This window comes from Triticum urartu, chromosome 1 (genome assembly GCF_003073215.2).
Source record: "Triticum urartu cultivar G1812 chromosome 1, Tu2.1, whole genome shotgun sequence".
Classification (NCBI taxonomy): domain Eukaryota; kingdom Viridiplantae; phylum Streptophyta; class Magnoliopsida; order Poales; family Poaceae; genus Triticum; species Triticum urartu.
The window spans coordinates 78,908,751-78,925,994 of NC_053022.1; the positions used below are offsets into that span (position 1 = coordinate 78,908,751).

Sequence of the window (17,244 nt, forward strand, 5' to 3'; positions counted from 1 at the left end):
TTTGGTTTTCCTTTTCTATGATACTCAAAAACAAGAAAAAACAGAAACTGGCACTGGGCTCTAGGTTAATAGGTTAGTCCCAAAAATCATATAAAATAGCATATAAATGCATATAAAACATCCTAGATAGATAATACAATAGCATGGAACAATCAAAAATTATAGATACGTTGGAGACGTATCATGCCACAACAGTTTTAGTTTCATCACCATGGAAAGGATCAGATTCAACCAAAGTGATTAACTCTGGGTCGACGGAGAATTCATAATCCTTATCAGCAATAAGGATAGGTGAAGTAGCAAACTTAGGATCACATTTCATTCTAGCATTCAAAGATTTTTCTTTATACTTGCATAATAATTTCTCTAGATCATCTCTATCATTGCAAGCAAGAATATCTCTAGTTGCTTCTTCACTCAGAACATAACCTTCCGGTACCTTAGGCAATTCACATCTAGGAAGGCTAGTTCTAGCAGGTGTTTCAGGAGTTTTAGTTTCAAGTTCATCATCAGATTCAACAACATCATGTTGTATAACTCTAACAATTTGTTAATCAAGAAAATCATCAAGTGGCACATCATCATTATCAAGCAAGGTACTAGGATCATCATAAGCATCATCCATAGTGGAAGTAGCATCATCAATAATTTGCGGCATATCAGAGATAGCATGTGGTGGTGTTGCAAATTTACTCATAATAGAATGTGAATCTAAAGCAGAACTGGATGGCAGTTCCTTACCTCCCCTCGTCTTTGAGGGATAAATCTTAGTCTTTGGATCCTTCAGATTCTTCATAGTGATAATATGATAATAATCCCAAGTGACTCAACAAATATAGCTATGCTCCCCAGCAACGGCGCCAGAAAAAGGTCTTGATAACCCACAAGTATAGGGGATTGCAACAATTTTCGAGGGTAGAGTATTCAACCCAAATTTATAGATTCGACACAAGGGGAGCCAAAGAATATTTGAAGGTATTAGCAGTTGAGTTGTCAATTCAACCACATGTGGAGATTAATTATCTGCAGCAAGGTGATCAGTAGCACAGTAATATGATAGTTTCGATAGTAGTGACAACAGCAACAGTAACAGTAACAGTGATAGCAATAGTTTTGTAGCAAGTGTAACAGTGATGATAGCAATAGTAACTTAGTAGAAACAATATAGGATAAATTCGTAGGCATCGGATCAGTGACTTGTTGGATGATATTCATCATGTGACAGTAATAACCTAGGGCGATACGACACTAGCTCTAGTTCATCGACATAATGTAGGCATGTATTCCATAAATAGAAATACGTGCTTTATCAAAAGAACTTGCATGACATATTTTGTCCTACCCTCCCGTGGCAGCGGGGTCCATATTGGAAACTAAGGGATATTAAGGCCTCCTTTTAATAGAGAACCGGAACAAAGCATTAACACATAGTGAATACATGAACTCCTCAAACTACGGTCATCACCGGGAGTGGGCCCGGTTGTTGTCACTCCGGGGTTGCCGGATCATAACCGTAGTAGGTGACTATAACTTGCAAGATCCGATCTAAAACATGGATATAATGATGAATTCGTAAACGGTTCAGATCTGAAATCATGGCACCCGGGCCCAAAGTGAAAAGCATTAAGCATTCCAAAGTCATAGCAACATCAATCTAAGAACATAGTGGATACTAGGGATCAGGCCCTATCAAAACTAACTCGATTACATGATGAATCTCATCCAACTCCTCGCCGACCAGCGAGCCTACGAAGGAATTACTCACTCCCGGTGGGGAGCACCATGGAATTGGCGATGAAGATAGGTTGGTGATGACGAAGATCGAAGATCCCCCTCTTTGGAGCCCCAAACGGACTCCAGATCTTCCCTCCCGAGGAAGAACAGGGCTTGGCGACGGCTTCGTCTCGTGGATCGTGATAATTCTTTCTCCCTGAATTTTTTCTAGAAATATGTGAATTTATAGTATCAGGGGGGTCGTCAACAGGGCCACCAGGTGGGTACAACCCCCCTGGGCGCGGCAGGAGAAGGGGGCGCGCCCTGGTGGGTTGTGCCCAACCAGGGGCCCCTCTCTGGTGGTTATTGGCTCCAAAAATCCTTATTTATTCCATAAAAAATCCTTGCAAAGTTTCGTTCCATTCCGAGAACTTTTATTTCTGCACAAAAACAACACCATGGTAGTTCTGCTGAAAACAGCGTCAGTCCGGGGTTAGTTTCATTCAAATCATGCAAATTAGAGTCCAAAAAAGAGGAAAAGCATGAGAAAAAGTAGATACGTTGGAGACGTATCAAACGTGGTCATGTAAGGTTGGTCTGGGCCACTTCATTCAATAATACCGCCGAACAAAAATAAGACATTGGTGGTAACCAGTACGAGGATCACCGCCCACAACTCTTTGTGTTCTACTCGTGCATATCATCTACGCATAGACCTGGCTCGGATGCCATTGTTCGGAAACGTAGCATACAATTTCAAAATGTTTCCTACGCTCATGGAAGACCTATCTAGGAGATGCATAGCAACGAGAGGGGGAGAGTGTGTCCACGTACCATCGTAGACTGAAAGCGGAAGTGTTTGACAACGCGGTTGATGTAGTCAAACTTCTTCTCGTTCCGACTGAACAAGCACCAAACATACGGCACCTCCGAGTTTTGCACACGTTCAACTCGATGACGTCCCTCGAACTCTTGATCCAGCAAAGTGTCAAAGGAGAGTTCCGTTAGCACGACGGCGTGGTGACGGTGATGATGAAGTGGTCGGCGCATGGCTTCGCCTAAGCACTACGTGAATATGACTGGAGGTGTAAATTGTGGAGGGGGGGCGCCGCACACGTCTAAGAATTGTTGGTGTGTGTTCTAGCGGTGCACCCCCCCCTCATATATATATATATATATATATATATAGGTTGGAGAGGAGGAGAGGCAGCCAAGGGGGTGCCCCGAGTAGGAGGAATCCTACTTAGGCCTCCCCCTTACCATATCCACCGGAGGGGGAAGGAAAGAGGACGGAGGAGGGAAGGAAGGGGGAGGACGAATCCCTCCCCTTCCTTCTCTCTTCTTACCTTTCCTTTCCCTCGGGTGCGGTCCATATGGCGGGCGCAACAGCCCCTGCTGGCTGTTGCGTTTCCCCTCTTGGCCTATTAGGCCCATATATTTTGCCGGGGGATGCCCGGAACCCCTTCCGGTGACCCGATACGTACCCGGTACCCCCGGAACACTTTCCGTGTCTGAATACTATCGTACTATATATGAATCTTTACCTCTCGGCCATTTCAAGACTCCCCATCATGTTTGTGATCTCATCCTACACTCCGAACAACATTCGATCACCAAATCACATAACTCATATAATATAAAATCGTCATCGAACGTTAAGCGTGTGGACCCTACGGGTTCGAGAACTATGTAGACATGACCGAGACACCTCTCCTGTCAATAACCAATAGCGGAACCTGGATGCTCATATCGGTTCTCACATATTCTACGAAGATCTTTATCAGTCGTGGTGTAATGACAACATAAGTTATTCCCTTTGTCATTGGTATGTTACGTGGTCGAGATTCGATCATCGTTATCTTCATACCTAGTTCAATCTCATTACCGGCAAGTCTCTTTACTCATTCCGTAATACATCATCCTGCAACTAACTCATTAGTCACATTGCTTGCAAGGCTTATTATGATGTGTATTACCGATAGGGCCCAGAGATACCTCTCCGGTACTCGAAGTGACAAATCCTAATCTCGATCTATCCCAACCCAACAAACACCTTTGGAGATACCGGTAGAGCATCTTTATAATCACCCAGTTACATTGTGACGTTTGATAGCACACAAGGTATTCCTACGGTATCCGGGAGTTGCATAATCTCATAGTCAAAGGAATATGTATATGACATGAAGAAATCAATAACAATAAAACTGAACGATCAATATGCTAAGCTAACGGATGGGTCATGTCCATCACATCATTCTCCTAATGATGTGACCCCGTTCATTAAATGATAACACATTTCTATGGTTAGGAAACTTAACCATCTTTGACTAACGAGCTAGTTTAGTAGAGGCTTACTAGGAAAATGATGTTTTTTCTATGTATCCACACATGTATTAAGTTTCCGGTTAATATAATTCTAGCATGAATAATAAACATTTATCATGATATAAGGAAATATAAAATAACAACTTTATTATGGCCTATAGGGCATATTTCCTTCACAGAATTGCTTCGGAAAAATAAATATTCTTATCATCAATTCGTGTGCAAAGTTTCATGAAAAAAATGCATTATGTTGTGATTTGGGCAAAACAAGTATGTTCTCTAGAAAAACAATTTTCCCAAATGATAACGCTCACATGTGTGGCACGAAGCAACATGGCCCAAACGCCTCAATGACCAGTCATTTTGCCACGTCAAAACAGATGACATCAGCGAGAATCCACAACTGTTGATATGTTTCGATGAAATTTTTTGTTTGGCCAAAAGTTGCCATGATGTTTAAACTATAGTTTTCATAGTGTTTACACTAAATTTGCCGTGTGGAAATTTTAGTTTATAGATGACAATTTTAGTATTTTGACCATGGCAATTCAAGTACTTTGACCATGGAAATTATTTTTTGTATGAACCATGGAAATTTTAAGTGCATCTATCATGGCAATTTTAGTTTATGGTTCATGGCAAGTCTACTTTCTTAATTCTCGTTTTATAGTATATCAAAATTTACTTTTAAGGGTAGAAGAAAAAATAGTTGAAACATATCATGGCAACTTCAGTGTAAACACCATGGCAATTCATGTGCAATAGACATCGCAACTTTTAACCCCCAAAAATATGTTGTCGAAACATATTGATATGAGATCTAGTTTCGAAAATCTCGTCGCTATGGATTTAATGATGAAAACAGATCTTCAATCAGAATTTTCATTTAAGAGATAAAAGGCTTAATTAATTTTGTACCCTTAGTTGTGTCCCACTCGGCAGGTTTATCTCTAGTTTCCGAAAACACTTGTTCCTGCCCAAACCACTTTGCTCCTCTTATGCTTTTGCCCTTTGACTGTTTGACCATCACTTTGAAAACTTCATAAAAAATTCATACTAACTCGGAAAAATTCAAATAAGATATCAAAATGTTCAAAAAGCATCACATATATGTGCATGTCATTTTGCATTCATGAAAAAAGTGTTAGCCAGTCCCCATCTCAGTTTTAGCTCATATAATCTTAGCATGAACAGTAAAATCTAAAAAAATTCTAAAAATTCTAAAAAAAATTGGTGGCAAACTTTAACCAATGTTTTGAGTGCTTGCCAAGTTTCATAAGGGAATGTCATTCGTGGAAGTCGTGGTAAAAAAATGAAATTTTGAAGCATTGATTTTTGTTTTTTTTGCCACAACTTCCATGAATGTCATTCCCTTATGAAACTTGGCAAGCACTCAAAATATTGGTCAAAGTTTGCCACCAATTTTTTTAGAATTTTTAGATTTTTTTTAGATTTTATTGTTCATGCTAAGATCATATGAGCTAAAATTAAGACTGGGACTGGCCAACACTTTTTTCATGAATGCAAATGACATGCACATATAGGTGATGCTTTTCTGAACATTTTGATATCTTATTTGAATTTTCCTGAGTTAGTATGAATTTTTTATGAAGTTTTCAAAGTGATGGTCAAACTGTCAAAGGGCAAAAGTATAAGAGGAGCAAAGTGGTATGGGCAGGAACAAGTGTTTTCGGAAACTAGGGGTAAACCTGCCGAGTGTGACCCAACTAGGGGCATAAAATCAATTATCCCAAGATAAAACATTTTAAAAACTGAAAATCCAAAATGATTCCCACATGCATGCGGTGACATGGCACAATCTGTGTGTTATAAGGTTTGTGGGCGGGTGTTGCTCCCACCACACGTGTGGGCGTTATCGGCATCCACAATTCTTTAAGCACTAAATTCATTATTTCGTGTAGGCTGCAATATTTTTATCTTCTCCATGTAAATTATCATACACCCAAATAAACATGAACAAAACGCATGGCTATTTCTCTGAAATTTAGAAAATTGTACGCCTAGGAGCCATTTTGCATTTCCAGTGTGTACGTCACATCTCTTTAAGAATTATGGTGAGAGTTTCTAGCTAGCTCTAACGAGGAACACACATAGAACCCACATGAACAGAAACATATGCGTCCACTATAACTAAAAACCATCGTGGCTCCTTCACTATATTAACACACATGATTTGGGCATCCATGCTTTACTAAATCATCTTTAGAAAAAATTATAGGATGCATTACGCAACTGATATTTTGCATTTCATATGATACGATGTTCGTATGTGCTAACTCTTAACACCTTTTTACATGTTGATGATGTGTGTCGACATATGGAGAGACAGCATTGTACCATGATCGTACCTTCAGGTTAACATTCAAGTGGGGATCTTGTGTTGCCATGCATCATGCATGTGCTATCGCCTAGCTATAACCTGTGTCGATTAGCTTACATGAGTGCATGTTTCTATTATCTATGTGCATGTCCGTACCACTTTTGTGAATGGGGAAAGTAGTGGCTGCACTCACCATCGGTGCACCCACGGTACACTCACGCAAAAAAGCATAGCAAAACATTTCAAAAAAGCGAAACTTTATGGAAATGATTATCAACAAATGTTATAAGTGCTTGCAAAGTTTGATGGTCAAATAACATTCGAGGAGCTCCGTACAAAAAAGACAAAATGCCTAATTTTTTGTGATTTTGTCTTTTTTGTACAGAGCTCCTCGAAGGTTATTTGACCACCAAGCTTTCCAAGCACCCATAACATTTGTTGATGATCGTTCATATAAAGTTTCAGATTTTTTTGAAATATTTTTCTATATTTTCTTGCAGGGGTGCATCGTGGGTGCACCCAACTGGGGTGTAGAAAAATCACTCTCGAATTCTGACGAAGAATCCAAAACTCACGTCCTGCTTAACCAAAAGAAATATGAGCATGGGTGTAAAATCTAGCAAATAAAATAAACGAACTGATGCACTGTCATGTTTCATTTTCACACAATCAACAAACATGAACTGAAAAGTACTCCCTCCGTCCCATAATGTAAGACGTTTTTGCAAGCTATGTTAGCTTGCAAAAATGTCTTATATTATGAGATGGAGGGAGTATGATTTTAAACATGAAAGGGAGAAATCTCATCAATTGATCTCTCAACAGAAGATGCTAATTATAACAATCTTCAACTCAAATGAATCAACAAGATTCGAATTGACATAAATCACACAGAGAACTTGGAAATTCAACTCCAGAAATTCTGAATGCATAACCCAAATAATTAAGCACACATTTGCCATCTTGAGAGATCAATCACGCACGACTCTGTATTAACGCCTTGTAGATGTCCTGCCATTGCCGGTAACGCTGTTCCTGCCCTATCTGAGTCCATGTGATATCGGTGCAGTAGTTCATGAGCTTCTGAAGCATGGAGGGACGGACCGCTTCATCCATGATGCACGTTTCATTCCATCCAGCATCAAACGGGGCGAGCCGCTCCTCCCTGTCATTGGTGAGGTCGTACACGCACATGCCTGGAGCTTCGCCACCAACATAGTAGTAGATACAGTTGCGGTGGATGGAATGGAGTTCCTCGCCTTGGACAACATGGAGCTTGTCAGCAGCGACGGACAGGCATCTGTTGTCACCGAGGAGCAGAGCGTGATTATCGATGCACCTTGTCGGCTGGATCTCCATTCTTTCCACGTCCACCTTGAAGACCTCCACGCCTTGGGCTGGCCGTTGACGGGGGACGACAAGCAGGTTATCCCCCGGGGAACCCAGGAAGTAGCAGCAAGGATAGACGGAGTACATCTCGTCAGGAAGGACGGCAAGGATGCTGCTGATGAGACCATCAATGCCCTGCTGACGCTGGTCGATGCCCCAGATGTTGAGTCCCTTGTCCAGCAAGGTGTGCTCCACCAGCGCGAAGAGCTCGGCATCGGGCTGGGCCGAGTACGCCGTGTCACGCGACACGCCGATCTCCAGGACTAGGGTAGGTGAAATGCCATTGCCAACCTGGTGGAGATAGGCGGTGGTGTGCTGCACCATGTCAGGTATGGGCGCCATGAACGTGATGGCGAAAGCCGTGATAGGGTTGGACGACGCATACGGCGTGCGGAGCGACCCTGCTTGCCATGACGAGGAGACCACCTGTGCTCGTCACGAAGTAGTGGTTGGGGAGGCATGGGAGCTCTCTGCGGACGGAGCGTCCCGTGGTGGTGTTGAGGAAGAGGCGGCCGGCGGCAAGGGCGTCACCCCTCTTTGGGAACTTCTCGTCCAGCAGGACCCACTGCCGGAGGAGGAAGCGAGGGTCCGCCGGATTTGCCCTAGGGCTGTCGGTTGCGTCACGCCAGCCGCGGCAGACGGCCCGCATGTTCATGTAGAAGTCGAGGTCGCCGGCGGCGAGGAGACGGTCGCCGACTTCGATGACGAGGTCGTACGCGAGAGAGGACCAGCCGGCCATTGCAGCGCGTACGTCGTGGATGGCGAGCGATGTGTGGTTTGTGTCTACTGTCTAGTGGAGGCTTTCTCTTGTTTATGCTTGGGGCTTTGCAGGTTGCAGCAATGGAATTAGGGGTGGATGATGCCATGGGGTGTCGTAGATGGAGTGCTTATGTAGTGGTGTAGAGCCCAGAAATGGAGGGTTGCAAGTTGTTGACAACGTCCATGTGCACGGCTGGCTGTCAAGTTTTAATGCGATACAATCTTATCTCGGCCATCAAATATGGTAGGAAATGCTCCCCATAGAAAATTTGGTAAGAAACGCAACGTTATTTAGGTTTGGGGAGCGGCAAAACATAAATCAAATTTATAGCTCCCGCCTGGCATTTACCTGTTTTTTCAGAAACGTCTGGCATTTACCGGGGTCCGAAACCACTCGGTCCAGCAGATCTCACAAGTCTATAGATATAGGCCCAGCTAAGAAACTGTTGTGTCTCAAAAAAAAGATAAGAAACTGTTTTTTTTTGCGAGAAAACTAATAAAATACTACCTCTGTCCCAAAATAAGTGGCTCCATTTTGAACTAACTTTAGGACAAAGCTGCACTAAGGTTAAGACACTTTATTTTGAGACAGAAAAAGTAGTTAAATAAACACTTTGAAATATTTCCTTTATTATCATATTTACTGGATTGCTATTCGCCATATGATGGAGTCTCGTTCAAATACACCACTTCCATGATCCATCACATTCATGAAATGCGCAAATTTGAGAAATTGCTTGGAGAAAATAAAAGGATGATGAGTTGAAAATTTCACATTCATTAAAGACAAAATGCAATAATAGTGGCATACCCCAAGACAAAAATGAAATAATTTTGACACATGTGTATTGTGCGACTCCCCAAATAATAGTTTTTCTCTGACCTACAACATCTAACTTCGATGTTACTTTTTACATGAAATAGCACTTGCGAGATCATCATCTTTAGTGTTACAAGTTCTGTCTCGAGGAGAAGTATTTGGGTCTCCCAACTCCGGAAATACGTATGTCAAAGGCCATATTTTAGAATCTTCAAACAAGTCACAAAACGGCTTATTCAGTGGGGGAGATGAGCACTTAGCTCAGCCTGGTAGAGAGGTTCTAATTAGGTTGGTGGCTCAGGTCCTACCGACCTATATTATGGGCATGTTCAAACTACTCTTTTCGGTATATGATGATCTCATGAGAATGGTGAGAAATTTTTGTTCGTGCTCCCTGAAGGGAAAAAAGGAAAGTTCATTGATGAAAAAGTTGCGATCGCCTTTTACAACCCAAAGATATGGGTGGTGCAGGTTTCCACAACTTCCGTTTGTTCAGCGAGGCTTTGTTAGCTCATCAAGTATGGAGATTATTATCTATACCAGAAATTTTGTGTGCACAAGTTCTCAAGGCGAGATATTATCCAGAAGGAAAACTTGATGATACGGTATTTACCGGCAATGTGTCGTCCTCACGGTGCCTTCTCATCATGTTGATCAAACACAACACGTGTACTTTCCTCTTTGTTGAACTGCTCGTCGAGGTGCTGCAAATTAGCCAATGGAATTCTAGAGATTCCTAATTCATCTTCAAGCTGCTAGCGGTCGTGGCCACCAACAGCAAGTTGAAACTGTTCAAAAATAATTTACACCTTGTCACTATGTTCTCAGACCTCTCCATTGGAGCCAATTATTTTTTTTAAAAAAGGAGGATGAGCCCCAGCCTCTGTATCGAGCGATGCATACAACCATTTTATTAATTATTCATTGAGACCTTACAAAGTAATACATCAGTAAGTCTGAAGCCACCTTCTTGGCAACATCTGTCGCTACTCCTATCAACTTGACGAAGCCGAGGTGCACATGATCAGGGCTGCCTGCTTAGACCTCACACCAAACCCAACATCTAAAATTGGAGGCCTCAACCAAACCACCAATAGCATGCCGAGGGCACAAACCGGTCCAGCGGACTCTCATCAGGCACAACATGCGCACAACATTTGGGTTTTGACAACGGTGGAGAGACATTGTGTGCATTATGCTTCCTCAAGGGTGATGCTCAATGGAACCCTGGATCTCCTTTCATGCATAGGCGTGGACTCGGGCCGGGGGGTCCTTATCCCCCTTGATCTTCATCGATCCCTGTGATGGATCCCCTGCCAGCGGCTGCTTCAGAAGGCCATAGAGGCCAACATCTTGTTACCCATTCCCTTACGTGTTGCCAGGCTAAGGACAAGCTTCTATGCTAATGATGCCTTGCTGTTTGTGAACCCATGTTTTTTGACAATTTTTGGGGAAATATCAGAGCTGAAAGTGAACCAGGCGAAGAGTTTCATACCCAATTCAATGCCATAACTTGGATGTTCAGGGGCCGGTGCAAGGTTTTGGAGGGGTGGATGGTGTTTTCCCTTGCAATTACCCGGGGCTAGCACTCTCTATACGAAAGTTGAGAAGCATTGAGGTGCAATCTCTGCTTGACATGGAGCTACCAACACTACAATATGGAGGTTTTTTGTGACGAACCACCTGTGCCATGTAAAATCAATTTTCGTCATTGAAAATGCTCTGGTGACGGTTTTCGGCCATCACCCCCACCGTCGCTGAATTGCCATCACAAAAATAATTTCTTGATGGTACCACTTTTTCTGCCATGTAAGATCGTGTCTTATGTGATGACCGAATTTTACCACAAATGCCCATTTTCAGTGAGGCCAGTTGAATGGCAGTCTAATAATAGGATAAGTGTTTAGGGATCTTGTCCTATTTTGCCGGTTGTGGCTTTCTGCTTTATGATTCTCTTTTTCTTATGTACCTGAGTTGAATTGTGTACTTTGCGACTTATTTGTTTAATAAAATGGTTCTGTGCATTGCGTGATGTAGAGACCGGGTGTAATCCCCCTTTTCCAAAAAGAATGATGCATTTGTGTCCAGTGTAAGTGTGGGCCAAAGGGTGCCTGCATCTAGTTGGAAAATTCAAACATATAACACAATGTATTTATTCAACATCAGTTCACAAAATACATTCGCATACAAATCACATAAGCATAGAAAGAATACAAGTGGCATCATGCACAAGCTAGTCAATAATCAAGTGTAGAATGAACACAAGCTAGTTATCAGGTGTAGAAAGGACGCCAAGTTAAAGGGTAAAAAAAATAGAGAAATAAACTGTTTTGCACAAGCCCACCGTAAGTCTGTTGCGCTTGACTACTATTGGTGGCCGCAGAAGGGTTTCACCAATGAAGGGTCGATACTTGTGGGATCCTGTTGAATCCACAGGTTGAAGGAATGACTTCAATGTTAATGGTGTACATGAAGGAACGTTGGATATAGGAAATGCCCTTCCAATTGTAGTTCTCTTTACCCATCGCTTAACAGAATAACTTGAAGTCAATTCTCATGCTATTGTGGCTTGTGCGTTTAGAAGGACTTATCCACATGAGTGTAGGGTAGTACCCTCATGTCACACTCTATTGCTTGTTGCATGCAAGTGTACTCACGAAGGTGGGTGGGCTTTTTCTTGCATCATGTTGCTCCTCCTAATTTTTTATTAAAAAAATATGGAATTCAAAAATCCCCGCATAACCAAGTAGTTAGGAATCACGGAAAAATACCATGTTCTAAGAAATAACCAGCACAGTGCCTGTGTGTTGCTACAGAGCTATTAATTAAAAAGGACAGACGTTAGGCCACCGACTTAGAAGATGATCAAAAAATCATTAGTATATATCTTGCATGATTCACGATAAAAAGAGCAAAAATACAGTAAGAGGGATGCAGTAGGTGTTGATGAATTTGATGTGTCTGTAGTAGGTCCTTTGAATGATTTATAGTGATACAATAGTTTGAATTTGAAATATGGGAGAATGGGCATTACAATTTGCTCACTCTTCTATGGTATGATATAGAAGTTGGAAATTTTGTTGGGAGGAAAAACTAAAACCAAAATCATGATTTTGAGTTGGGAGTCATATTTTTTGCAATTGCTATTTGTGTCTTCCACATGAGTGTTAGTCTCCCATTAAAGTAGTAGTTTATTTGTTTGTGTGTGTTAGGTCCCACACCTAAAATGCAATTGTTTATACATCTCTTGGAAGTTTGCTACTAGCACATGTGAAGAGAAAGAGGGGTGTATTTGTTTATTGTGAAGGTTGTTGGCCCTGCATGTGAACTCACCATCAACTCCAGCTTTTATAAGTAGGAAAGATTATAATGATGATACATTGGTGAGGATAATTTTAAGATAATCCTTATTTATGAGCATCCGACTTAAGTCTAGAATCGTCGTTGGTTGCCATCCTTTTTGTAAGGGTCGCGTATGTTAGATGCACCCACTCAAATTGTTATAGGGAACATATCTTGTGAATCCGATGCCTACGTGTATCTCTGCGTCCCTCTTTTCTCAGGCCCTCGATCTAAATCCTTTGCTTTAGCTTAATTTGCAGTAATTTTTCATTGACATGCCTATACCAACAACTTTACTTTCCAATAACAACTCTAGTCGTCCGATTGCATCTTGCGTGTAATTGACTGTTCTCGGTACTCCTCTCTCCAATGGTGGTGTGGAACCCTAGCTCGAACCTCCGTTCCCCTCTGCTCTCTGCTTAGCATGACGGCATCCACTGGCAAGCGCCTGCCCATGCATGTGTTGATCGTCCCAATTAACATGATCTCAGCATTTACCGACCCATGCATAATGTCCTGATAACAGTCTAAGGAGCTCTTATACGCTACATCAGCCGGTTGCTTGAATGAACAACCACGGGATCAGTAGCAATCAGCAACACTACAACATCACAAGTCTCACGTGGCACAACCAAAAAAAGTCCAGTCCTTGGTATATTAAAACATGTGTCATTGCCACGTGTGAAAGCTTGATCCTATAGGTGCATTTGCAGTGATATGGAGCCAACTAATTACATGCAAATGCATATGAACGTGGGATAGTTTGGCACACCGAGAGAGAATGTAGCCATACCTCTAGCTGTAAGTTTGCTGAGTTTGCACCTTAAGAATGATCCCAATCAATTTAGTGATCTGAATGTGGTTATCACGATTTTATTCTTTATGTTGTAGTGTTCGTCTTTTAGACCTGAATGTTATGATAATTTGAAGCCTAAAGTAAGTATGACATTTGAAGGATTTGAGACAGTGGAAAAGTTCTACAAGGCATATGCATCATCAGCAATAGTAAAAAAGAATGATTCATAAGCCCATTACTTTCCACTTAACAAACTGAATTCTACTGGACCGACTTTTAGCTTGATGTAGTTCAGACAATAATATTACAATTTAGAAATAAAATCAAAAAATGATCTATCTTTTACAGTAGAGATCTCTTTACAATAAGAATCATCTGTCGGTACAATGAAGAATCCACTTGCATCATTATTTGCTCTTATTTTGTACTGTACTAATTATCATAAAAGTCTATGACCCAACTTTCATAACTACTCCCTCTGTAAACTAATATAAGAGCATTTAGATCACTATTTTAGTATTCTAAACGCTCTTATATTATTTACAGAGGGAGTACATCCTTAGTCCTTATCCAGATTAATTAGCTCTATGGCTGAGTTAAGCCATTAGAGCCACACCTCTTGAATTCTAGTGGCGGCGGCGGGAGGCTGGTCTCTGGCGTCGGCCCGTTCTCCATGATGAACGCCGTCGCCATGCCCATGATGATGTGGAACTCAAAATGGCAGTGAAGGTACCACATTCCGGGGTTGTCAGTGACGAAGCGCACAGCAGCCCAGCCGGTCCTGGGCACCTGCACCGTGTTCCTCAGCTGTGGATTGTGATAGTTGAACTTCTTGGGGTCTGTTTTGGAGTCGTAGTTGCCGATCCCCATGGCGAGGACGAAGAAGTCGTAGCCATGGAGGTGCATGGGGTTTGAGTCGCTCTGTAGCAACGCCATGCTCTGGAAGATGATCTCCACCGAGGTGTTGTACCGGAATCTCCGTAGCTTGGTCGCCTTGAACGTCGGCTCCAGCGCCTCCTCCAGTGGGCCTGGCGGGATCAGGGCGCGGTCGGTGTAGTTGTACGGGTGTGGCGGATTGTCGGGGAGGTCCTCTGTGTACAGGCCACTTGTCTGGCCGTCGTAGTACCTCTCGAGGAGGACGTGTTGGTCGGGTGGCGGAAGGATACATTGTTCATGGTGGCCACCACAATGGTCTCGCGACTCCGCCGGCGCTGGCACGTCTTTGTGCCGTTGCGGCAGATGGAGCCGAGGCTGAGCGTGAAGTAGAGGCGCTCATCGACGTGCATGGGAACGCGGTGGCGGTCTGGGCGGGCAAGGCCGATGAGGTTGTTGTGGAAGTAGTAGGACGGCATGGTGTTGTGCTGGCTGGGCATGAGCGGAGTAGGCACCAGCAACCCATTGTTGTTGTGGGAGGATCCAGCATAGCGGACAAGGCCGCGGGAGTCGAACCCAGGGATCTGCGGGTCAGGCTCCGGCGGCTGGTTCGCGAGCGCAACCATATGGCAGTGCGCGGGCGGGGCGTCGGCGGCCATGAGCACGTCGATGGCCTCCCCTGGCGCGACGGTCACCATGTCCGTCTTGTACGGCGTCAGGTAGTACCCGTCGGCTCCCACCACCGTGAACGTGCGCCCAGCGACCTTGAAATAGTACTCCGAAAAGAGGGTTGTGTTCACGATCCGCAACAGGTATGTCTCCCCGCGCACCACGTCAAGGACGAAGCTCTCCTCTGGCTTGCCGGAGCAGTTCTTGAGGTCGCCGAGCTTACCATTGATGGTCGCCGACAGTGGGTTGTCGGCGACGTTGCCGTCGTGCATCCTCTTATCGAGCTCGACGAGGTCGAGCTCCCACCACTCGCCGATAATGATGGGGACGTCTTTGGCGGGCGTCGGGAATGGATACCTCCCGCCTTTGGGGCGGATGATGAAGGCGCCGGCGACTTTGGCACGAAGGCAGGTAACGTGGGCATGCCACCACAGCGTGCCAACCTGGCCGGTGACGTTGAAGCGGTACATGTGCTCGCCACCGGGAGGGATGAGGCACTCGGTGACGAAGCCGGCGCCATCGGACCAGCAGCTCCTGATCTGCCGGACGCCGTGCCAGTGGATGGTGAGCCCGTGGGGGAGACGGTTCACAACGTGGACGACAACCGTGTCGCCGTCGGTGACGTCGATTGTGGGGCCCGGGAGCTGCCCGTTCACCACGTAAATCTTGGTCGTGTTGCACAGGTGCGTCTGGTTCATCTCGTGGACCTGAACATCATTAATCAAATTATTGATTGGTCAATAGTGGTTCATCTCGTGCACCTGAACATCATTAATCAACTACTAACTGAGTGGTCGTTAGTCAACTAATGAGATCTCATAACTAATCAAGAGGTTATACAGGAATCGCAAAAAGAAAGTTATAGATAGGAGTAGCAAAGCTATACCGTATATACTCTATCCAACGTAGTAAGCCTAAGATTTTAGCGAGCCCAAAGCAAGATAATTGTCTTCACGACCTCCCAAAGTTAAACGAATCATGCTACAACTACGGACAATATATACCAAAGTTAAACCTACCATGAAGTGATCAACAACATGTCATAATTAACCAGATAGATAGATATATATTGTACTCACGACAAAGGTGTGCTCCACGACGGCCGCCTCGCCGCCGGCCGCCGCCAGAGCTGCAAGGACAACGGCGCAGAAGATGGTGGCCGCCACGGAGAGTTTCTCCATGCTTGGTTGCTCTGCAAGCTCAGCGCTCTTGATCACTAGTTGGCTACCCAACTCGCTGCTCAGTGGAAGGATGATTTTGCAAAGCCTGAGCTGTGGCCTATTTATATACACTCGACGGCTAAGGCGTCGGCATCCAACGGCCGTTTGCAACCGCTGACCAGGCTAATCAAACCAAGCGATCGACATGAAACGCCATGATAGCATCCATCACGCAAGCCCAGTAGATCACTATGCTACTTTTTCGTACCCCGCAACCTAGTGGCATGCATGCAATATAGTACAATACATGGCTATTACTACTCCCTCCATTTCAAAATATAGTACGTCCGCGATTTCCGAGATCCAACTTTAACCATAAATTTAATCAACGAGACCAACTGCGGCGGGAGAAAAAATTATATAATTAAAAACTTCTTTCGAATACGAATTCATTGATATAATTTTTGCTCCCGCTACAATCGATCTTAATAGTTAAATTTACGGTTAAAGTTGAAGCACGAAGATAAAAAAAGCACCACATTGTGAAATGGAGGGAGTATTATCTAGCTAGGCTGGCTAGTGGGAGCCTAGAGATGAGGCTTCAAGGAAAGACCGTGATGTGAAGGGGGTTACAGATTAGCATCATTGACACGTACACTATCTTTCGTTGCGCCGGTAAGAGGCCACCTAACCTTTCGCCTTGAGGGTAAATTAGTTTAGGAGTACTTGATAATCCAAAGAAAATGACAAAGTCAATCGCGGCTATGAATTAAGCGACGAGACTTCCTCTAGCCGACGTGAGAAAATGCAGTGCGCACTGAGTTAACGCGGGATCAAAAGAGGGACGGACGGACGGAGTACTTTTTTTCAATAATCTAACTAGCAAAAAGACCCGTGCGTTGCATCGGGAGTGAAACCGCATGCCGCTAACCCACTAAGAATCAATCTTAGGAATAGTCATGTAATAAGAGTCAATCGGTACACCCACCACAGCTTCTGATCATGGCATTTTAGACATAGTGGTACACTTAATTCAGAAGCCGCAACAACTACAAGA

General features: G+C 43.7%; 1 pseudogene; it reads right to left on the minus strand.

Moving 5' to 3' along the window:
- Positions 1-13,933: 13,933 nt before the first annotated feature.
- On the minus strand, positions 13,934-16,247 carry LOC125510081 (annotated as a pseudogene).
- Positions 16,248-17,244: the final 997 nt, after the last annotated feature.